At 35.6% G+C, this 25644-nt stretch overlaps 1 protein-coding gene across 1 annotated transcript in view; it reads left to right on the top strand.

Annotated features, from left to right (window-relative positions):
* Window positions 1-2049: 2049 nt before the first annotated feature.
* Window positions 2050-25644, top strand: part of LOC136814105 (E3 ubiquitin-protein ligase RMND5A-like) — a 185532-nt gene continuing 161937 nt past the window's right edge. Inside the window, exon 1 of the mRNA XM_067070609.1 lies at window positions 2050-2053. The gene's annotated coding sequence lies outside the window, so the exon portion shown is untranslated. The remainder of the gene's footprint in view (window positions 2054-25644) is intronic.

Genomic DNA, 25644 nt, shown 5'->3' with positions numbered 1-25644 from the left:
GGGCCTTTTTAAAACTAGCTTTGAACATGCTATATATCAAATGATGGTAATCACTGAGATCTGTATCGAAGGAACCACTTTTTTTGAAGCAAAGGGGCCGATTTGTAAGGATCAAATCAATGCATCTACCGTTCTCTGATTTAAAGCATGTTGTTTTTTTTATTAGAGATTTTAATGAAAAAGAATCTAAAAATTTTAACATATTTTTATCTGGTATCTCCTCGTTAAAATCGCCAAAGATTAAAATGTTTTCATACGAGGCACCGTAGTGATCGAGAGCTTTAGCCAACTCCTCAAGAAAAGGCTTAAGTTTTTGAAGGCTTGGATTTCGATAAATCGAAAGAATAAGCAATTTTGATTTTCTTAAATTTAGTTCAAGCGTCAAGCATTCGATTCCCTGCGAGAGTAGGTTATCGTTTAGCTGTCGAAGTGGCAGATCTTTTTTGGCATAAAGCAAAAGACCTCCACTCTTTTTGGAAAAGTCAAGTCGTATTGGTTTTTTGAAATTCTTGACAAAAAACTGAGATTCGGTGAAAGAAGAGTCGAGCTTTGTCTCGGCGACACACAGGATATCTACGAAAGGAAGGATGTTATCTTTGACGTTTTCAATTTTGTTGAGATAAGTAAAAAGGATACCACTTTCATTTTTAAGATTTTCGAGAGGATTCACAGACTTTGTCTTACCATCGAGGCTAGGTCCATTTAGTTCATGCTGGTCATGTCAACAGTCAATGTAATATTGAAGATTTTTCTGTAGCTCGTTCGTTCCATGTACATTTAAATGCAATTTGCTGTTGTTTAAGTGTCTTTCAGGGTCGATATTTTCATTGTCAATAAAGCCAACATTGCATTCATTACACTTTTTCTGCAGAATTTCATTAACCTTCTTAACATTTCTATTTAAATCATCACCTCTTGGGATAATGCCAGATACTAAAATGCAAGTTTCTTTACTTTCTTCGCTCACCATTTTCGTCAATCCTATAATGTTATCTGCTATGTCTTCAGGCTCTTTTAGCTTCAGATCATTTGTCCCACAGTGTATGATAACAGCATCCGGCTTTTTATCTAATGTTGGTTTAATGTAGTGTTTCATACAATCCACCTTAGCCCCAGGAAAAGTTTTCACAACAACTTTGTTTGATTTATTTGATAGTTTGAAACCTTTAATGTATTTGATCATTGAATCACCAACAACCGCAACAGTCTTTCTGTTATCATTATTATTGTTAACAGAGTTTCTATTTTTGTTATTCCTATTGCGAGACTTACGCCTTGTAATATTATCATTTTGTTCCGAAGCAATTAAATTCTCATTATCATTTTCTTGAATGAAAAGTGCATCATATCGATTATCAAGTGTTATTTTTCGATCAAGTTGAGCGTTGTTAATAGGCTTAATAGGATTTTTCGGTAAAAGAAATTCGTCATTTTGTGTGTCTTTTTTAATGTTTTGATTTACAGAGGACTTTTCTTGTAGAAGCGTGTAGATGATATCATCCCGATTTTCAAGCTGCCTCCTTAAAAATTCTACCTCCCTTTTCAAGTGGTCAATAAATTTTTCTTCAGTATGGTAACTCTGTTCATGTCTTGAAGAATTTTCATGATTCAACGGTTTCAGAAACTCAAGTTCATCTTTTATTTTTCTTGAGACAAATGTCTTTATTTCATCAAGAACTTCAATTTTCAGAGCGTCTGTGAACTGTTTGTCGATGAAAGCTTCAGTCTGCCTGATTTCTTTTTCAAAACTAGTCTCATTTTCATCCATTCTTTTGCATACAATGATCCAAGAAGATATGTGTCGAGATAAACAGGAAACAAACCAAAAATTAGAACAAAGTTTGAAATCAAGTTCAAAAACCAAAATCCAAAATCCAAAAATCGTTTTGAAAAAATCTGTAACACGTCTGCACTCGACGAATAAGCTCTAATATCTTTGTTGTTGGTCATTCAGTCATTGCACAAGAAACATGTGTGTTCTTTTTTGTCACTTGCAGAGGCGGATCTGGAAATTTGGAAGGGTGGTTCAAAATTTTCAAAATTTTGGCTGAGGGCGTAACGCCCTCTCAAAGAGGGCGTATTTTTCGTTGCGCCCGCCTATGAAGTGGCGATATTCAACCACCCTTCTTTGTGCGGTTTATTACTGGCGCTAGCTTATATAGACGAAAAGGGGGGGGTATGTACCAAGTTTTTAATTTTCATTTCTCTTGTTTAGATATATGTGGTCGAAAAAGCCCAGCACTGGCAATATTAAAGAAGGAGATTTTCTTAGCTCTACATTTATACTATATAGTACCATAACTTAACTAAGCGGACATGGAAATTATTCGACTCAATATGGTTATGGAGGCATTCGAGTAAATGTGTTTCGAGACTTTATATACATTTTATACTAATGGCGTGCAAGTTATTTTCGTTTTTAACAATACTCTGTCTGTATCTATCAATATATTACAATGTTTTAATAAATGTAAATAAAAATAGTATTTTATTTGATCGGATTAAATTTTTAAAGCATAAAAGTCGATCCTAGAAGACTTCTTCTTTTCCTTCTTCTTCTTCTATTCATCATAGCAGAAATCGCGAAAAATTTGCAAAGTCGTGATACTTTATCCTGCGAAAGTTAATCCATCAAAAGTAATCGGTTCTCTTTTTTGACACTGAAATATATTATATATAGTATACATAAAATAAAACTTTAAAATATAGTACTCTTTTAAATATGTTGTTACTTAAAATATATTTACGGTACATATGTACATAAACTCGACATAAGTTGATGTCTTTTCGATCTCTTTGACTTAACTAAATCATTTTAATTGACTTTGACAGGGGAGGAGGGTTGGATTTTTAAGAGAAGGGCAGTATTTAATCAAAGAAGTTATAGTTAAAAAATAAATTTTTAGCAAAATAAGGGGCACAACAAAACAAGACTATAATTTTAAGAACCAATTTGAGCAAGGAACGAGCAAAGGTTTAACTAAGAAACGTCAAAAAACTACATAGCTAAGCGTATGATAAACAAAATAGACTTTGCATAAAAGATTTAGTAGCTTTGGATCAAATGAAAGGAAAAAATTGATGAGATCAAATGAGGCTTTATGCAAAACTTAGTTTATCATACGCATAGACCGTGACGATATTCCTTGGTGGCGGTGGTGGAATGTGCAAAATCCCTGGTTGCTGTTGTTGTTGTTGCTGTGCCCTGGCGAGCTGTTGTCGCAGCTCGTTTATTAATCTGTCCTTCTCCTTTCCAATATCCTCCAACTCACTCACACGCTTCCTCAACCTTTCAAATTCGCCACGCTTTTTCTTTTTATTCTCTTTTTGTCTCCTTCTCTTTTCTTGTCGTCTTTTCTCCTTCTCTTCTAGCTTTTCCTTTTCTTGCTGCCTTTTCGTTTCTTCTTGCTGTCTTTCCCTTTCTAATCGCTGTCTTTCTCTTTTTTCTTCTTGCCTGTCCCGCTCTTTCGCCTGCTCTAACTCATCCCAAGTATAAACACCACTATAATCCATAGCATTCGACATTTTTTAAAATTCTATTTTCTAAATGAGAACAAAAGTAACCAAGATATCAAGAAAATAGATAAACGAGCAAAAAAGTTTAATATTTCATCAGTAGGACATCTCGGATACTTGAATGAATACATATGATACACGTTTTGGGTGAGGGTGACTGAGCATTATTCTTATTTTTCTATTGTTCTAAAAACAGCCTGTTGTTCTAACTCCAAAATCTCACCCTGGTATTCTTATATAAGTTATTCTTATAAAAAAGCGTTTATCATTTTAAAGTAAATTTTCTGAGTAAAAGATCATTTCTTGGAATTGTTAAGTTCAATTTAACACTTACTAGTTAAATAAAATAAGGGCTTCGAATTTCATAGGAGGGTTTCTTTATTGAAGCTAACCATTTAAAATACATTATCATTATTAAGGAGTACGACGTGAACATTAGGAATTTCAAACTCTAAAAATTTTAAATAAAATCCAAGATTAAACATCTCTCATTAATATTTTATGACCAGATATCAAAAACCATTGTGGTGCCGAATGTCAAATATATATACTCTAAAATCTTTTAATAAAATCCAAGGTTAAACATCTCTCTCATTAATATTTTATGACCAGATATCAAAAACCATTGTGGTGCCGAGTGGTGCCTTGCGAAAAACCAAATTTGCTATTGTAGTTTGACTCTAGCTCCAGGTTTCACATTGCAACGACTGTAAAATAGACATACGAGTGCATTGTAGCACACTGTGCTGGTAAAATATCACATCATCCACTTTCTTATGAGCGTCGATTGAAAAGAACCAAAATATCACATTATTTTGTTTATTACATTTTATTTTGTTTGATTTTTCATTTTTCTGAAAAGAAGAAAAAAGATTTCTTAGTTATTGACAGTTCAGATGCCTAAAATTTCAGAGAGGTTACAAGAAAGAGGTGACTTTGAGAGAGCCCATCCTTTTTAGTATGCATAAGAAAGTTACAGTATTGTTATTACTATTATTAGTATTATATTGCCCCAAATGATAAGGTCTAGATATTGCATACGCCTCTGGACTTTGGACCAGACGTCGGCAAGTTACCTCTCTCAATTTCACTGGAATTGAATTCAAAAGAGGTTCACATTTGGTATTTCGCAGTTCTTTATCAGAGCCAAGATTTTTACTGATAAATTCTTACAGAAACCAATGTGATTTTAGGAAGAAATAGAAAATATGTTCATGAAAAAAAGAAAAGTGACTAGAAAACGGTGATTTAAGCCCTGTTTTTGTTATCTCTTTAGAAATTAGAATGCCATCTTAAGCCGAGCCAATCGCTCGAGATTTAACAGCCAAAAATTTGTCACAGACTTTATTACAATCCGGTACTTTATCCAGGTGAAAGTTTAATAGACACAGTCCATTTTGACGGTCTTGTCCCATATTGCTACGAAGAGCGGTTTTGACTCTCTTCATCCCAGAAAAGGATCTCTCGCATTCACAAGATGTAATCGGAAGAGTTGCAAGGATTCGAAGAGCAATCTTGATGTTTGGAAATCCTTCAAAGGTGACAGCTTTCAAAGTGGAAGAAATATTAGATGGACACAGTTCTTTATGGCTTGTCCAAAACTCCTCCCAAAGTTGCAATTCTGAATCAATTCGAAGATAATTATCAAAATCGGCACTATAGAATTCGAAAAATGGCAAAGTTAACTCTTTCAAAGACTGTGAGGGTGGTATAGATTCGCCTTTCTTCTGGGATCCATTTTCATGACCATCTTTGACCTTCTGAAGAATTTTCGATGGAATAAGATGCAGGCCAGTGTAGGCAACAAGAGAATTCTCAGAGAAACGAGATTTGAGTTGTTCACCCAATGATTCCAAAAGGGGGATAGTGAGGGACACTCTGTAAAAGTCACGAATACTTTTTGCGTCATGGTTATCTCTATGTGTCATTCTTAAACAAGTACGTGGCTTGGCCTCTTTAATGTGAAGACGTTCAGCAATGACAAGTGCTTCATCATACCACTTATCGTGATACTTATCAACCTCGTCACGAGTATCAGAGACAACTTTCAATAAGGAAGTGATCATATGAACACCTTCTGCAATGTCGTTTGTTTTCGACTGAAGCAGTTCAGTGACCAATTGGGCAAGATCCAAAACATGAAAAGTTATCACCATATTGACGATGAAGTTGAAAGAATCGATACCTTTAAAGTAAGAGGCAGCATCTTTTTTGGTCTGGGGGTTATGAGATTTGGAATTACGCATCTCATTAAGGGTTATCCAGAGACATTCAAAGAGCTCAATGAAAAGATCCAAATCTTTAATACGCTCAAGCCATCTTGTTCGAGAAGGGTCCTTCAATTTCTTACATGTAGATGTAGGGCAAATTTCTTTAACCTTCTGTTCAAAAAATAACTGGCGTTGTTCACTGTATTTAAAGAAAATGGTGATTTTTGATACTATCTCAAGCATATTACTCACTGAAGTGATTTGAAATCCTTTACAGACAGCCAGGCTAAGCCGATGCGAAAAACAATGAGTGTAAAGAGCTAATCTGTTCAGACGTAAGATATGAGCTGCAGCACCATTTTTCTCACCAGAAACGGATCCTGCTCCATCATAGCCCTGACCTCTACAATTCATGATATCTAATTTCAAGTCTGAAACCTTTTTTACAATAGCATTGGATAAAGCCTTTCCTGTCAAACCATCCTTCAAATGGACAAAACCAACAAAATCCTCTTTGATATCAAATGAGTTGTCAACGTATCTCAAAACAACAGAGAGTTGCTCTTTTTGAGAGGCGTCCATTGCTTCATCCGCAAGTATGGAAAAAAAATACTTGAAATCAGAAGATTGGGTAAGGCTTATAACAACAGTATCAAGAATCATTGCACCACAAATATTAATAATTTCGTTCTGAAAAGTTTTCGAAAAGTAAGATGCATTGGCTGCATGATCATTATAATGTTTCTCCAAGTTCTTGTCACCTCTCCTGATAGCAAAATTGAGCAACTCAATAAAGTTTCCAACCCCTCCAAATGATGAATACATACCTGCTTTTGGATGGTACTTCTTGTCATCTCGATGTCCTCGTAGCGGAATGCCAAGATGACCACAAAGAATGATGGTGTCGATAATAGAAGGGAGAATCAATTTAGCTTTACTCAACTTTTCTCGTTTTTGCTTATCAACAAGAAGATTGATTGGAAGAAGTTTCCCTTCAAAACGCAAAATAAAGCTTTCTTGGAGTTTCATGCAATGATCATGCAGAGATTGTTCTTTTCCTGCCTGGTGAGCCTTAAACCGTTTGACTGCTGTAGGACCTCCGCAAACTGGCTTTGATAAAAGAGCCTCTTGGTTAACCAACTTTCCGCTTTGTTTTGCAAAAAGAGAGCAAGTGACACAAAAACCTCCATTCTGACTTTTAGAATATCTGAGCCAAGTAAAATCACCCAACCATTTTTCACGAAATTGCCTTTGATTTTCATTTTTGGGATATTTAAAATTTTTTTCTGGTCTGCGACAGTTCTTTAACAAATCATACTTTTCTTCGTCACTAAGTTTGAGGGAAGAACCATAGTAAGTGGCAACATCATAGCGGTCTGATGGGCCCACTACTTTCTCAAGGTCAGGTTTCACAGAAGTTGGTCTAGAGTCAAAAGTGGGTTTTGCAATATTTGTTTTAGATCCAGAAGTGCATTTAGGGGTATTTGATTTGAAAAAAGTTAATTTGGAGGAGTTTGGTTTGGAGATTGTAGTTGGAATAGAAAGATTTGGTTTGGAGGTTGTAGCTGGAATAGAAAGATTTGATTTGGAGGTTGTAGTTGGAATAGAAAGATTTGATTTAGATGGAGCAGATATACTTGATTTTGAGATTATAGTGGCTGTTGAGACTGATTTATAGACAGATAAGTTGGAGACAGTTATTTTAGAATCAGATACAGCAGCTCTCAGTTTTGGAATCTTTGAAAATCTATCAAAAAAAAGAGGTTTCTCATGGGAAAGGGAGGATAAAGTTTCTTCCTGTTTCAAGCATGATGAACCAGATGCAGATGGAAATGCTATACGAGACAAACTACAATGTGAAGGACTGCAAGCCGAAACAGAATTGATGCTCATAGTTGACATAACACCACTGGAAGTTGTTAAAACTGACGATGTTGTTGAAGTTGATACTGAACAGGAGGATGTAACAACAGACGATACATTAGTAGTTAAAACTTCAGCTGCGGGTAAAGAATTAGAAGTTGTGGATACAGTAGGATCAGATTCAGATTTAACTGTTGGGAAAAAGTGAAATATACTTTTAGCTCCAAATGGACCTAACGCTCTGGTTGTGGACCTACAAGCAGTGGATGAATTCGTTTGACCCGAGCTTAAAATTTGCTTTTTTGAAGAAATAGGTATGGTGCTCCCAGCATGTCCTCTCTTTAAAGGTTTTACCCTAGAATTTTTCACAAGAGGAACAAAATGGTTAGGCATCCCATCTATTTTTGAGCCATATCTACAATATAGCAAATGAATTCCCACTGTTTGAATTTCACTCTTGAAAGAACCATCCAAATAGTGCTGCCTAGGAAAAATGACATTGTTCCAAAAGGCAAACAATTTTGGATACTTAGCTTGGCGACATTCAGGGTAATGGATATGAAAGCTTTGCTGAATAACAGAAGACAAAGACAAGGCACACATCATGCTGAGCCATGAATGATCTTTACAGCTGTTAATTGCTTCCAGTTTTACTAATTCAACATGAGATAACGTAACAGGTACTTCACCGGTGTGTGTTGTAGAATGACTCAAAGATATTTGAAAAAGATAACGTGTGTTACAAAAAAGATCCTTATTAGCATTAAAGGTACTTTCAAAAAAAGGATGAGAAGCATAGAAATCACAATTTAAGTAAAGTTCAAGACAACAGAGTAATCTCAGTTTGTCAACTAAACCATTGTGACCGAATAAAAGAATGGACAAAGAACTCAGCAGGCAATTTCCATCGGCGAGGGAGCTGAAAAAAAATTATAATCTTAAAATAGCATTTTGTAGCATTGTAAAGAAATTAAAAGGCTTTTTCAAAAAGAGGTAGTCGGCTAACTGTTTCAGCTAACTCGGGAGAAAGTCCTATTTCACTCATAACCACTAAAAAGCTCAACATTATTTAAAAACTCAGCACTCAATACAATTAAGAAAATTTTTCCAATTTATTACGTTCGATTAGGCCAGGCCCAATTGATAGTTTGGTTTGTGTCCTCAGACCGAATCATAAGCACGACCGATAAACAACATCCACTTCACACCCAGAAAATGTACTAGTGTAGTCCATACTTAAAAACAAATATATTTTAAGCACCTAAAAACAGAGAGTCATGGCTTTATCTCTTGAGCACGTGTTGTGAACGCCTTCATCTCCAAGCGTACCTTTGTAGGCTAGGCTTCAGGCTATTTCTTTACGTTTATCCAGACGGCTGCGCTCGATAGGATCGATCATCGGAACGGCTTGATGACGAATCGATATGTGATCGATGGATTACTTAACGATCCGGAGAAGATCGATGGAAGATTCAGCCATTAAAAAGTCATGAGTATCGATCCTTCGTTGATCCATTATCAAGCTAGTATTTCAATCGAGTATAAATATTGATTCGTCATCGATTGTTAATCGATTCGTCATTGATTGTTAATCGATTCGTCATCGATTGTTAATCGATTCGTCATCGATTGTTAATCGATTCGTCATCGATTGTTAATCGATTCGTCATTGATCGTTAATCGATTCGTCATTGATCGTTGATTGATTTGATATCGATCGTAAATCGAGTACGAGTCGATAGGGACGATAAGATCGATAAAAGATCGATGATAATTAATCATAAGCTTTAAAAAATCTTGAGTATCGATCCTCTATCGATCTCCTATCCGGATCGTTAAGTAATCCATCGATCCGTCATCGAGCTGTTCCGATGATCGATCCTATCGAAAAAACATCCATCGATTATTAATCAATCGCAACGATTGGATCGATATAGCAATCGTATAGCTAAATCGAGGTAATAAAAATTGTGTTGTGAACATCGATTAGTGTTGTTTAGCTAAAACGCTTATAGATTTAATCGATAAAAAAACCGACTGACCCACCGACCGACCGACCGACCGACCGACCGACCGACCGAACCGACCGACCGACCGACCGACCGACCGACCGACCGACCGACCGACCGACCGACCGACGACCGACCGACGACCGACCGACCGACCGACCGACCGACCGACCGACCGACCGACCGACCGACCGACCGACCGACCGACCGACCGACCGACCGACCGACCGACCGACCGACCGACCGACCCATTTCAAAACAAAAGCTTCTAGGACAAACTAAACAACAATCAATTGGGCCTGGCCTTAGATTTGATCGGTTCAATCACAATTTTCTACAAGATATATACATAGTTTGGATAGATAAAATAACTCTTAGAACCACAACAAAACCTTATAATTATACCTCAGTGAGACATATTCCTTTTTCATGGAATCCGGAATCGCCCATCTGACCTCCTCATCCTTGGAAAGTGCCAATCCATTCTTTTTCTGGTGGATGTTTTCCATATGTTCTCCATTTTTAAAGCACCGATACTTACGACTAAATATTGAGCCAAAATTTCTTCAAAAAGATTAGCAATTGCCTGATTATCACCACTTTTCAGGACTTCAATTCCTTTCTTTAAAACACTGCACGAGGCCATGACAGCTTGCAAGAAATAAGGTCGTTTACCGTACGAATAGCCAGGTTCAAATCCTTTCAACATTCTGCCGGCGACGACATGCGACGGAAAGTTTTCTTTGTAGGAAATCTTCCAAGTTCAAAACGATCGGTCAGGTTTTCGGTCTCGTATTTTCGAGAAATTTCCTTGAACCACCTCAAATTTGCCATTTCACTGGATGTATTTTCTGAACCAGGTTCAAAATCAAAGATTTTCCTAGCACAGAAAGCAGCTAGATAGATAATCCCGCAAAAAAAATCAAAGTAAAGATTTTTTGTAGCGCGGGAAAGCTAGCTGCGGCGTACGCGCACATAACCTAAAGATTTTTTAGCGTGGAAAAGCTAATTTTGTCGCGCGCGCACCACGGGAAACACCAAATACAACCCCAGGTAAGATAATATCGAGATGAACGAGAACGAGAAGAAAAATCAGTTCCGATGATCTGAAAACTGGATTTCACTTGATTTCTTTTCTATTTTCTTAGTATTTTTTTTTACTATACAGGGTTGGGGTGGTTCAGCTGAACCCTTTGAACCCCCTCAGATCCGCCGCTGACTTGCACTCTTTTTTATAAGAACCATTAAATTGTTTTAAAGGTTTGGCTGTCCTTTTTTGCACTTTGAGCCTGAAATTGTTTTTGAATTGCTCAAAACCCGGCGTATTTAATTTTTGAGCCTCGTATTGTTCTTATAAAATTCTTATAAAAAAGAAAGAGTTGAGTTGGAAAACATTATATATCAATAAAAGTTTGACTTATAAAAATAATTTGTTTGTGTCGAAATTTCTTTGCTTTGCGTAAACGGAACAGTTCCGCAACCCCCATCTTATTCTCAAAGCGATAAGAGGTCGACGTGGGTTTGAGTTATGACTTTCTTTCTTGCCAGTCATAAGCGATATTCCAGTATTTATCTGGCGGAGATTTTATCGTCATCAAATCACGAGGTTAGTTTAGTTTCTAGAGCACCCCTTTGTGATAATGGGACAAAAAGACCAGGATTTTTCATATCAATAAAGGATAATAATATACTTTCAATCGTCGTTATTCTGTTTTTCTTGCGAGCTTTTTTTAAGCAATTCCTTCAATTTATTAGGACCAGGATTGATGATTTCAGGTCGAATTTAAACTATCGATTTATGCGAGGGGTAGTTAAAAATGAAATTCTACGTTATTGAAGAAAAGGTTAGCCTTAGCTCAACACATGATGTGTGATACCATAGCCTACAAGAGCACACGTCACACGTCATTTCGTGAGAGAAATGTTATGATTAGAATTTCTTTTTCCCATCAGCAATCCAGAAATGAAAGACCCTGCGCCCCATTGACATATAATCCACCTTCAAACTGTCACTTCCCCATTGTCGTCTCTTGAGACATAATCCCTCTTAGACTAGTAAACTAGTCGTTGAAAACGAACCCATATACAAAAGATTCAAGCTCCAAATAAAAAGAATCGAAGAGGTGAGGTTGCGTGTCTTTTCTGAATTTGAATGACTAGAAGCTTCTTCCCTTAAAAAACGTTGTTTAATTTTACAAACTTTTTTAGGTTTTTGAACATCCATCCAACTTTTTTGACTAAATGATATTGATAGTAACATTAAACATGGGAACATATAAATAAATGAGCATTTCCAAAAATGTAATAAACAGAAAGAAAAATAATACAATCCCGCACGGGTCAGACATACAGAAATCTGTATGTTTCTCCTTACGATTTTAGGTGAAGAAAAAATAGGTGTGGGAAGAAGCTTCTAGTCGGTGGTTATTTTCCTTTTCTCTCACGCGCGCTGAATATTTAATCAGTGTTTTGATTGACAGTTTTATTATAAGTAATAACCGGCTAGTTTACTACTCTAAAACCCTTTGTATGTAATATGAAAGTCTTTGAAACGTTATTTTGAAGCATATGAAAGTATGAAAAGTTAAAAAAAAAAATACGAACCCTGAATAATTAATTCAGTGACAACATTAGATACTTCACTCATCATCTCTTCATTAATTCCGATATTATTAACAAGAAATCCATTTGTGAGGTCTCCCAGCTCCTCGAAATAAATTATGTCGTTTTCGTCAATGTCATTCTCTTCAAACCATCCACCCTTCCAGCCAAGGTAGTCAATATTTATACCGGTATCACCAGTCTTAATAAAATGAAACTCCTCCAAAGATTTTGCTATTCCTAAGTGCTTGAAGATTGCGAGGGCTTCTTCTTTTCCTTTCTTCATGGCCTTGACAATTTCTTCATCACTAACTTGGAATACTTGGAAGTAGTTCGGCGCTCCATGGCATCCACTCATCTCGTCGAGACCAGTGCCATGTGTGCAATACTGTTTGACTCAGCTCTCCTGAAGTTTGTGTAGCCTGAAACAAGAGTTTCATCCGGGACAGTACGCATGTAACAATCAAGTTTTCTTTGGAATTCGGCTTTTTACATTTTGCAAGATTCAGCTTTCGGTAAGGAATTGAACAAAATTAGTCCCTGCATACGAATGGATGCATAGACTTGGTGTTGAAAGGGACTTCTCTTGCAATATTTGGAACTAAGCCTTCTAGGATACTCCAAGTATAAATGATAATGTATCTTAAGCTCCTTCTTTCCCAGTAGCTCAATGCTTTGAAATCAGTAATTTATCGTGTGAAGGATCTTAGAACAGCCTCAATTCCCTGGATCATGCCCTTTTTTGTGGGTTTCAAATCTGGGAACAATAGTCCAATTAGGGGATGATTAATGGCTTCCACAGTATTGGCATCACTTATTAAAGTCTTGATTTGAAAGTTCGTAAAACACAGCCGACAGGTTCTGTTGCTTTCTTGATCATACCATTGATATGCTACTTGAAGTTACACTACATCAAGTTCTTTCACTGCAGATGATTTTCATCGATGTCGGTGGATATTGTTGCGGTTGGACTGTTGAGCTAATGGTGTCTGTCATCGGTGCCTTTTTAGTGATTTCAGCAAGCTTTTGCAATTTGAAGAAATCAATAATGAAGAGAAAGATGAAAAAATAAATTTATTTTTTTATTAATGTCGTCACGGGCACACGCAGCGAAAATAAGTAATCATTATAGTAATAATAATAACCTAAGTCAAAAGCTTTCTCCTACTAGAAGTTATTCAAATTCTTTTTGGTGGGTGGTCGATATTCTACTTTAAGGATAACTTGGTGGTCGACGATCGGATATTCTGTTGACATTGTCGTCATTCTCATCAGATTCTGCCTCAATGGGATTCTATTGACGAGGATTGGTATTTTACGGATTGATGATCAGCAGTTTCTGTAACTAGGGCAATTTCTAACAGATTATCGAGGGTAAAATCACGTTCCTTTAGTAATCGTTTTCTCAATTTCTTTGAGTTGTACCGGTCAATGACTTGGTCGACAATTTCATCCTGCGAATCATGAAACTCAAATGTTGTATCAAGTTGTCGGAGTCGTGAAACATATTGTCTGGTTGACTCGGTTTCATTCTGTGAACAGGATCGAAATATGTGATGCTCATATCGTTTGTTTTATCTTGGTATAAAATGGTTATCCAATATCCTAACAGTTTTTACATATTCTGTTGGGTTGTTAGGTAGATTGTCAGCCTCTGGTAAAGTATTGTGGAGTACTATCATGGCTTCACCAGCACAATGTAGTAATAAAGCCTTCCTTTGGTTATCATCGTTTATATCAGCTTTTACCCAAGCTTGCAGGGTCCCCATGTATGTTGAATGGCTTTGGAGCAGAAATATCAATTGCTTTTGCCTTCCCGAAGAAGTAATAACATCCAATCTGCATCGTATGGCAGTATAATGAAGAATTAGCAGGTTCAGAAGAGAAGAAGACACACATGCGTTCGTGAAATCATCTTGAATATCTCTTCTAGAACCTTCGATAAATTCTAGATACAATACGGTTCGCGTACGCGTCTAAGATAAACATCATCTGGTTAACTGACATGAAATATAAACACAACAATCATGTTTATTTAACGCATTAATAGCTCTAGTTATTTAATTTGACCACACCTGAATATGTTAGTGGTTTCCACACTCTATAGAGTTTCTGCGAAGCGATATTAACAAGGCCCTTAGTTTACCTATACTTTGTGCAAACAAGGCCACATTTCGGCAAACTCCGTATTATGCGGTAAATTAAAGATGCTTCATTTTTAAGTTTAACGAAGGTAGACAAACTCTGGATAAACTTAGTTTCCGAAGTTATGCAAATTTCTGTTTCTTTGTTAATTTACATACGTTAAGTTAACTTAGGTTCAACTCACAGGTATTTAAACAGAAAAACAGAACTGACACAGATTTTAAGTTTTGTCCATTTGATTTAAGCAGGCTTTCAGTCAATTTCTGAGTTAATCTGAAAATTCAAGTTGCTTATAATTGCAGTTTAGATAAAAAAATTTTCGGTGTATTTCTCACTCAAGGGCCAATCTCCTTTCAATATTTTAAACTTGGATAGTATTTTTTTTTTTTTTTTGTCAATCTTTTCACCTCCCGACTGATTATTAATAGTTGAAAATATTTTCAGCTCTCAAAAGAGGAGTACCTTATTTTTCAGTTTTAAGTCTATAATAAACTCTACTCTAATTTGTTTTAAACTTGTTTTGGAGGTATTTAGAAATTATTGATTTATTGATTATTACACCCCCTTCTCAGAGACCCGGTGGGATTTTATCAGCCAATGGGGGGCTTAAAAATAACGGACAACAGACAAATTTGATGGTATTGATATTCCCATGTTTTTGATGGCTAGGGATTTGAACTTCATTGTTTTCTAGCCAGTAAATTTAGTGGGGATGGAAAAATAGCACAATATTTTGCACTCGGGATTTGCTTATCTGGAAAGGTTCTTTAGGTTTAACAAGGTTTTTAAGATAGATAGATAAGATACACATTAAAAAGGGAACCTGTATGCACCGTTGACCTCAAATCTTCAACGACTTGGTGATTTAATAACATATTCGAAATCTTACAAACGTTGTAAAATACTAATACGAAAACAAGCATTAACTCAATGACTAGCCATCTTTCTAACCTACTTTCGCGGACCATTGACAGAGATTTTGGCTGTTTGGAAAGTGCACTGAACCGATCCTTTGAAAAGGCAGTTCTTTAGTCGAGCTTGCCCGTGTGAAAAATGGGAAACGTTGGTCAGCTATACATTTTTTCTTTATATGAGACCAGGTCGAGCCCCGAAATCAGCCAATTTTTTTCTTTCTATCTCCCTAAGTATAAGCTTTTTAGATAATCTTATTTAAATAAATCAAGCCGATTTTCTAACCCATTTTCGAGGATTATAAATACACATGATCAGCAATCCACATGAAGTAATCATTATACAAAAGCTTGCTTAGTTCTGATTCCGGTTGTGGCATGGTTATAAAGCTTGCAAATTTTCTAAGTTGTGCATTTTTTACCTTTCCAATTAGATCAAAATTGTATCCAAAAGTATAAACATCACTACAATCGGTGACAAAATACTCGGCACAAAATGAAAATTCACAGGGGTGTTTTGAAACCACAATCAAGTTCAAAAATGGTCCAGTAGGGCTTAAAATATAGCCTAGAAACCAATAAATCCCTCCCAAATCGAAATAATCAATGAAATCAAGTTGAAGGCCTGAAATTGACATTCTCGCTCGAACTTCAATTTTCGAAAAATGGTAAATTAGCCAAAAGTGCCAATATATTATGGCACTGATTGTAGCATAAGTTGTAACATGACCCAGGACTATTTCGAAGTTCAAAAGCGAGGTGTTTATGGCGGGTTTTAAGCCTCGCGTGCTTATCTGTGTCTGGCTTGATAGAATACATGACAGGATCATCGACAAGGGTACATTTACCAAAATCAATTATCTTGTCATGACTTATGTCGTACAACAGAATATTTCCACTGTGAAGGTCATTGTGGAGCAGCCCACGATCATGAAACGCATCAAGTGCACGAACCAAATCTAAACAAACATGTAACCAATGTGAAAAAACTAGCTCTTTACTCAATACGATTGCAAGCGACGAAGCAGTTGTTTGATCACCAATATACTCGAATAAAAAAACTCGATATCATACCAAACAAATAAACAAATTTTTTGTGGCCTGTCATCTGTCGACAAACCTTTGCTTCAGCCAAAATTGTGGTACGGGTGCTTTTATTGCTGTAACTTTTAACAGCAATCTTCTGGTTAATGCTTTTGATAAAGCCAGTGTTCACGGTCCTATAAACGCCGGAACCCTGTTCCTTGCAAAGAATTTCAACATCAGTGGGTGCAAACACTGGAACATCTTCTTTGAGCTTTTGAGTACATTATCTTTGTGATGCTAACGCAACGATGTAAAAATAATAGATGACCAACTTGCCTTGATTCTCAAAAAACATCCGTTTTACGGTTGTAAAAATATTGATGATATTTTGCATCGTAAAAAGTGCAATTAAATAAAAACTTGCTTCATTTACAACCTTCTATTGGACAGAATCGGTCATGTGATGTATATTTTTCCAAAATTTGGGTTAGAAAAAGTGTATTCACAGAAGGAATTTTTTAATTATATATTATTGTTCTATAAAAATTCATCTGTTTATTTTGTATCATGCAGCCTTCATGCATGCACTTTTCATACGTGAGATATCGCATTTCAAATCAAACATATATTTTTCAGATAACAGCATTTTATGAGCGTTTATTTATCAAGATGAAGATTAAGTGGTATCAGGCCGATCCGTAGTCAATTTGTCTAAAGATTGGTACCTTTATCTTTTGAAAAAAATTCCAAAATTTGCAGTAAATAACAATTCAAATTTCTATTAATTCAGTGGATGTCAAAAAGTGTGTCAAAATCTAGCTAAAAGCATAACACGCACTGCACACAGGGCTTTTTAATAGAGTGCTCATTTCAATAGGACAACAATGGTTGTTCTCTTGGGAGAAGTGCCTTCTAGAGGTAGTTGGTTATCTATTATTTTTACATCTTTGGCTAACGGTAGCTTTGATGGTTTTACAGCTTTCTTTAAAATGGTATTTTTAGTCAGCCAACAGCTGATTATTAAAATAGGCTTTTTCACCATCATCAGACCAAAAGCAAAAAAAACATGTTACCCCGATATGCTCATTACGTAAGCCGTGTTTCCCCGATTTCTAAAGTTTATATCCGATCGGGTTAACTTTTAGTGTACTTTTAGCATGTGTTGTTTTTAGAAAACATAGATATGGTGTTTCAAGATGGCGGCTCAAGCGGCTCCAGTATTTTCAGTGTAAATGCAGGAAGTAAATGCATGTTGCAAGCTTCAATTTCTGTCATATCTTTTTTATAATGACTTTGAAACTTGGCAAATCAAACACATGAATTTCATCAAGGGGATTCTTTTTTGTATTTGTTGAAGGTTTAGCAATTTGCTCAAGTTTTTGTTATTTTTACCTAGTTGAATTTCCAAGAATTTCTGCTTTTTGCAATAAACAAACATATTTTTCCTGTTTGCCTCTAGCTGTAGGTGGAATTGATCATGTTATGATGTTATTGGAATATGATAAAGTATACAAAAGTACAGCTACTGTCTAAATTTGATAAAGACTGGATGCAATCGTGTTTTTTTGGACTTGGACGTGTTTGGCTTCAGACGACCCTGCCGATACATAGGACATTCCGGCGTTATTTTTTGTACCTTAATATCATGTGTATCGGCAAGGTTATGGCTTCAGTTATAGGTATTATATAAGGAGGATCGCAAAAAATTGTTTGGTTTCCGTCATTTCTACTTTAAAAAGTGGGTCGTTCGGTCGGTCGAAAATATTTTTCTGTTAAAGAAGCAGCTACATCTTGTTAAAAGGGAATCGGCGTGGACTGGTCCAAATTAAAAAATTGAGAAACCGTCAACCGTGGATACACTGGTTTTTGGTTTACTCTCCATTAGCACGCAGCTCGCTACTTCGATTTGAAAACTTGTAAACACAGAGCGTGCAGAGGTTGACAGTGGGAATCCAGCGAAGCAGCGGAAAAGCTTTCAGACTTACAGACTCTACCTGCTGACCGTAAGTCAGCGTCGGTCAGATGACAAGAACCAAATTATGACAATCACATCTCCTATTATTGGACTTGCAAAATATGACAAAATGGAATGAATGGCGACAACAGTTTTTACATATCTTTTATTGGACTTGCAGAAAGCGGACTGCGAAAAGTTATGAGAAATGGTTTCTAGATTTTTTAATTTTTACGGAAAAGATTTGATATATAAGCAACTTAAGAAGATCTAAATTAAAAAGAAAAGAATGTTTTTGTATTTTTGAAGACTATACATTTTTTATTTATTATTTTTTTGAAATCATTCCAATATCAGAAGAAAAATACAATAAGAAAGATTTGGGACTTTGAAACAAAAAAGAGATGGTCAATTTAAAAGAATGAGAAACACAAAACCACCAAATAACAACTCTCAACACACATATATAAATAGAATACAAAAACTATGCCTGAAGTCCCGGACTTGTGACCGGTTCAAAGCGACTTTACACGTGTTACGGGTACCCAACACTCAGTCTCCATCAGGCAATATCTAAAACCGACCCGCAGTTCCAAACACATAAACAAACTAAATGATAAAATAAAATTAAGAAGAGAAACAAGCTATAAGATATTCATAACTGATCCATTTCTATATAGGCAAAAACTATGTTTTTCAGGAGTTTGTGGTTTACTTAAAGTTTGTAGCTTAATGGCAGTCAGTTACAATTTTTAGAAAAAGCTGCAGAGAGTTACGACAAAGTGTTATTGGAGTTTTATCAAGTAAACAAAAAAAGTACAGTTTCTATGTAATGAAAACTAAAAATGGTTCTGCACTAAAATTATGGCATGTATCTTTTTTTTTGGGTTTGACTTTTTGGCAATTTTCTTATTTATTTGTAGTATAACACTTTGGTCAGATATGGATATGTCTACACCCAACAGAAAAAATGTATTATAACTGACAAAAATGAACAAAAAGTTTAATTACACTAGACTAACTAACATCCCAAACGAGCGAGGTTCCTGGACTTTTTAACCGGCAGCTAATTGCCATTGTATCGAACGCTTTGACCTTCTAACCCTTAACCCTCTCAGCTCTTTTGGCTGACCTTCCAGCCTCGGCTGGTTTATTCTTTTTAAGTTCCATATTGGAAGATTCTGCAGCGCGAAATCTTTGGTCAAGTTGATCATGAGATTGCTTCTTCTTTGACTTATTGATTAATATATTTTTCGTTTTGTTTCTTCTTTTTCTTGCTTCTACTGATCTTGGGTGCTTCTGCAAACGAGAGAATCAAAAATATTACAACAAACCTATTTCATTACACCTTAGAACGGTTTGCTAACAGATTATTAAAATAACAAATTCAGAGTATTTAATTAAAGGCACTACATTGCAAATTGTACACAAAATTATGTTTCAACATAAAAGCGTTCTCTAACTGAATGTAGTAGATTTATTTGGAAGAGATTTGAACGGAATTGTTATATATCCATTTCAGATTTAAAGGGATAATCCAATACTACGCAAATCAAAATATTATGGTCACGCGTCTGGAATTTGATTGGTCGAGCGCGATAAAAGTTTACAATTTGATTGGTCGAACGGGATTTTCACTTTCGTTTTCGTAATCTAAACAAACCGAAAAATTTGCGACATAAAAAAGTTCGAAGTTGGGACGGGAATGAAAAATCTTTGCTGTAATTTCTTCTGTCTTGTATCATACTTATATGAAGGAAATTTTCTGCTTTGCTATGCCTAAATTGATTCACAAATGTAAATACTACACAAGAGTTTTTCTATACACAAAGAGATTGTGAGATGAGAAGATATAAACAGTTCTTTTTTGTTTTCCTGTGTTCTTTGTGTTTCATCAAGAGCAGATGAACAAATAGTAAATAAAGCATAAAACATTTTTTGAAAAAAATAACATCACATTGCAAAATTCCTGTATATACATTTGGATTTTGAAAACTATATAAAGTATTTACAAATTCTTTATGGCTTCACTTTGATCAAGAGTGATGCAAAAGTATTTCAATAATAATATGACCTTCTCTTTGAAGTTGCCTTCCAAAATATTTCTTTCCATTCAAAAAAAAATTCTCAATTAAGCACCCTCAGAATTTTTCACACAGTAGCACTTCATAGGGAAAAAAGTTGCCTAGTAAATAAAATTTTATCAAAACTGTTGGTGAAAAAATACTACCTTTTTTTAGCGGAAAATGTTTTTAATATCTTAAAATTTTATCATTGAGTATGTATTTATCGTCACTTCATACAACATCAGTCACAATATTCCACATTCACTCAAGTTAACAACGTAAATAAAATGTAAACAGTTCTTCTTACAGCAGCATATACATACCACTGTAAAAAATGCAGCTATGTCCATCCATCACGAAACAAACTGGTACATGAAAAATATGTTCAACTGTTCCCAAATCATAGCATGTACGAGGACTTTCAAAAAGGGTGCAGAGATATGTAGCTTCAGAGTCGAACCATGCCAGAAGCACAAGAAGACAAAGTCCCTTGATCGATGGTTTGATCTTAATTTTCAATGATGGTCACAGGATTTTAAATTTAATCAAATCAATGTGTCCTACTGCTACTTCCTCAACATTATTTCATAAAATTCCAAATCAGTACAAAATGATGCTCAGAACCAGAGTTTTTCGTTCATCGTAGAGTTACTTTTCACTTCATTTTATTTGGTTCGTGCAAAATCTCATGATACAGTGCTTTTATCGAGAAAATAATATCCGTGTTGCATGATTCTATCGAAGTATTCTGAAGTTATGTAGACTACAGTCTCCAGAGTTGATTTTTCAAGTCATTTGATGAACAAAAATATCCCATATTTTGAAGTACGAACCATGAAAATCTTCTTTGAACAAGGCTTTCTTGTCTTGATGAGTTTCATTCACTTCTCAGATCCATATATGCACACTTTCGAGAGATGAACAAGTCTTTCTTGTCTTGTTGATGAGTTTCATTTCACTTCTCAGATCCATATGCACACTTTCTTTCTCCTCTTGAGTGTTCAAAATTGACTACATTGTTATTTAACTGAAAGAAGCAAGAGAAGAGATAGTTCTGTATAAATTGGTTAGCAAAAGAATTCAACCTTGATATTAAATATCTTCTTGTATCTTCAGTATCATAGAAAAATAAACTTTGAAACTTTGCACAAAGATAGTTGAATAAAAACACTTTATGATTTTAATAATATTAACATGTTATAGACACCTAAAAGTATATTTAATCAGTGGTAAAAATATAAACATTTCACTGATCAAATTATTTCGCTTCCATTTTGAAAGCTTCGAAGCTTCTGGTGCTAGTCTATCTCAACTTCATTTCTCTCGCAATTCCCGCCCAAACTTTACGTGAATCGTTTTTAAGTTTGCTGGATAAAACGAAACAAGTTTATTTGCTAGCGTCTTTTGTTCTAGTATTGGATTATCCCTTTAAGTTGAATTACTGGTAGGCTAACAAAGAAAAATAAATATTTGGAAAAATAATTTTCCCATAATTTTGCCCTGCTTTCATCTCGAGAATTACCGATAAATGCAAACATTTAAGGAGGCCATGAGGTTAATTACACAATTTAACTAAACAGTACTATGCCACAACTTATCATTTGGTAAGTTCATTATCTATGACTTCACGCAAGACACGTTATTTGCTAATGCAAAGTAAAGGAGTTTAAACGGACTTAAAGAGATCCTCCTCCCAGCCATAGTTGAAAGTATTTCCAAACTGCCTAGTACACCTCTATGTCCCCAGCCCGCCAAGACCAGGTGGTAACTTTGGTTCAAAAACTACATATCTCATAAGAAAATTCAATACATATGATAATTACAAAATTCAGGCTCAATACAAAATGGATAGGGTTACTGACAGTTCTTTTTCATTTGTATACCTTGTCCTTCTTTTTGAAAATACAATTTCGTTTAATGCAAATAAATTTGCTTTTAATATCAGTAAGCTTTACATAAGTCAGTGCTCATAACTAGTGTCCCAAACTTTCAAGGGACAATCATTTCCAAATTCATCTCGTTAATCAAACTTAAATCGTCGACATTCTGCGAGTTAGGGTTAATAATTTGAATTTCATATATCTTCAGTATTCCTCCCGGACGAGTAGTGGTACAATCAAATTATTAAATTATTAGAAATCGTGTGGCTGGTACCTTTGACCTACAAGGCATATTGAATCAAAAGATAGCTTTGCAAATCTGGCTTTCTAGCTCTAATTTTATTTTGATAGGGCATTAGCTAAATTATTGAATTCAATTTGATCTTTGAAATTTTTCTATAATCACCTATCCGAAGTTATCTAAGTAGCTCAATACCTAGATTTATATATAGAAGAACCAATATTTCTGGAGATCAAGGAATGTTATAAAAACAATTATAAATCTATCAGCTGATTGACCTCTTTGTGCTCGGTTGATTAATATTTGGTTGCATTGAATGTTAAAATGTCATACTGCTTTTAAAAACAAGACAGATTCGACATGTCTTCTGAAATGGATGGAGCGATTTACTTACGTTGCTCATCAACGAAAGAATGCTCCCTTTCTTGTTCTTTCCAAAATTCTGACTGGAATCAGGTGTCAAAATTGAATCGTATGAGCTGTGATCCATAGATGAAAGGCTTTAGTGCAATACGAGTTTTTCAAGTCGTTATTATGTTGTAATTGTTTGTGTGGTAATGACCAAGAGTTCCATTATACTGTTCAAATGAGAAGCATCAAAAAGCATAGACATGACCAAAACTTTCCAAGCAATCTTTGAGGTGCAAATAAAGAGGCATATTAGGATTGCAAATATCCACAAGAAGATTGTGGGTAAGACTGGTGCCTTCCTTAGTAACAGGCAAAGTAATCTGCATGTATTGACAAAGTTTGATAAAAGTTTTTTTCGCCCAATCAACTTTTTACAACTGTATACTGAGTACAAAAGAAGGAAAGTTTTACACTCTTCTGCTTTGAGACACTTGTAATATTTTGATATTTATCTTGCCAAGTAACCACTACGAACATTGATATGACTTTGCAACCTGTCATTTTCATCTTTCAACTGTTTCAAAAGTTTCATCTGTCATCGTTCCCGTTTTCAACCATACCTTTATCAAGAGTTTACCAATCCCCAAGATAAAGAAGGGAAATTGATGCCTTGTGATTAAATAACGAAATAAGGCGATGCAATATTATCAAAAAACATTCATGACATTATAACTTGGATAAACAAGGCACAATGGCATAATTTAATTTGGCTCAACTCACTCAAAACTAATCGTGTGTATTCAGGAAAAAACTTATAATTAAAATTTTGAAACTGTGAATGGAAAGATTTTCTAACGAAATAGCGTTCTGTTTTGCCTACGTCATAATTTATGCGGAGTAATAACTGGGACTCTTTTAATGATGGATGGCAATAAACAAGAACTTTCCGCCACTGTTAAACATCGCTTCATAACTCTTAACTGTGGCGGTTACAAAGCAAATAGTCTATACGTTGACAACTTATCACACAAATTCGACTGTATTTACTTAAATGAACTATGGATAACCAAAGCTGAGGAGCATCTCCTCCAATGTTACAAGAATAACTTTAAAATCATATTCCAACCGGCTAAAAAAAACTGCACCGGAAGACCATACGGAGGCTCCGCTCTACTGCTTAGAAAACATTCATTCAAAACCATCACAACTATCATTCAAGAAGACTTCTTAACTACAGTAAAAGCAACATCACCAAATGACTCTCATATGCTATTTCAGGAGTTTACCTGCAGTCATTATCGGCAAACCCAGATTGCATCGACATATATAAATCACAATTAGCAGCACTTTCTGGCATAACAGAACAATTCATGGACTCCTGTGAATCGTTAATACTTGGCGATTTCCAATCCTGTCCTATAGTACCAGTCACCTCCCGCATGGCCCAACAAAATAGACTCTCGAAATGCCTCACAGAATTCATAGAAGAACACAATCTAACCCCTATCGATATGACAATTGGAAATGGACCAAAGTATACGTACCAACACTTATCGCTACCCAATCACTCTTACATTGACCACATCCTCATTTCCAATGGACTCACAAATCTAACAGTCGACTCTGCAGTGCTAAATCCATCAGCCACAAATACCAGTGACCACCTGCCAGTCACCGCAATCCTAGACTTACCTCGCAATTCTACCTCAATAGAACCACGCATACAGAATGAAGAACCACACGAACTAGTACACATTCCAAATTATGTCTGGCGAAATGAGCAATTTCTCTCTATCTACAAGCACAAAGTCTCAGCTTCCATTCAACTCCAACCCGACACAACAAATCTACAGACTGACATAAACAATCTTAACAATCTTTTCCTCCAATGTGCCTCAGAAAGTTACCATCAATTTAATACCACAGCTTTCCAATTTCCAGCTAAGAAATGGTGGAACCCAGATCTCACCAAGGCACGTACCAAACTAAACCAAATGTTTAACCTCTGGAGAGACAAGAATTTCCCTCGTTGCCAGAATGATGTCACGTACCAAAGATATCTGTACGCTAGAAAGAGTTTTAGAACCATGGCCAAACGTTGCAAAAATCAATCCAACTTTGAACACTATATTAACACAGAAAAAATACGAAAATCTAATCCAAGAACATACTGGAAAAATATCAAAATGAATAGTAACCCAACACAAAAACTTTTCACCATTAAAGGGAAAACTTCCACATCAGAGATTACCTCCGAGTTTCATGACCACTTTAAAAGTCTTTTAAACGAACCAAGGACACCAGGCATCAATAATAAAGAGACCAAAACCCATCTAATACAGCTGTTAAGTCACCTTCAAAACACTTCTTCGCAAGACTTCTACATATCTGAATGCGAGGTTGAAAAAGCAATTAACACGTTATCAAAGGACAAAACACGTGATCCGTTTCACTTGAAATCTGAGCACTTTATTCACGCCCTTGACAGCATTTCATTGCAATACACTACCAACCTTATCAATAAAATTTTCCAATCACAGGAACTACCTAGAAGTCTGTGTACATCCTTGATTATACCCCTAGTGAAATCACACAAGAAATCGTTAAATGACCCGAATAACTACCGTGGGATATCTATCATTCCCATTCTCACAAAGATTATCGAAATCATCATTCTGCAAAAGTGTCCTACGATCAAGGATCACGATACATCACAATTTGGATTCGCTTCCGGATCCTCATCAATTCATGCGGAAATACTTATACAGGACACGATTAAACACTACAACAAGAATGGATCATCGATATACTTATGCAGCCTTGACGCGGAGAAGGCATTTGACTGTTGTAATTGGGGGAAACTATTTGAAA

Source organism: Clytia hemisphaerica, unplaced genomic scaffold (assembly GCF_902728285.1).
Source record: "Clytia hemisphaerica strain Z4C2 unplaced genomic scaffold, Clytia hemisphaerica genome assembly, whole genome shotgun sequence".
NCBI lineage: Eukaryota > Metazoa > Cnidaria > Hydrozoa > Leptothecata > Clytiidae > Clytia > Clytia hemisphaerica.
The sequence above is the reverse complement of the archived record's forward strand: the minus strand, read 5'-3'. Positions and strand labels throughout refer to the sequence as shown.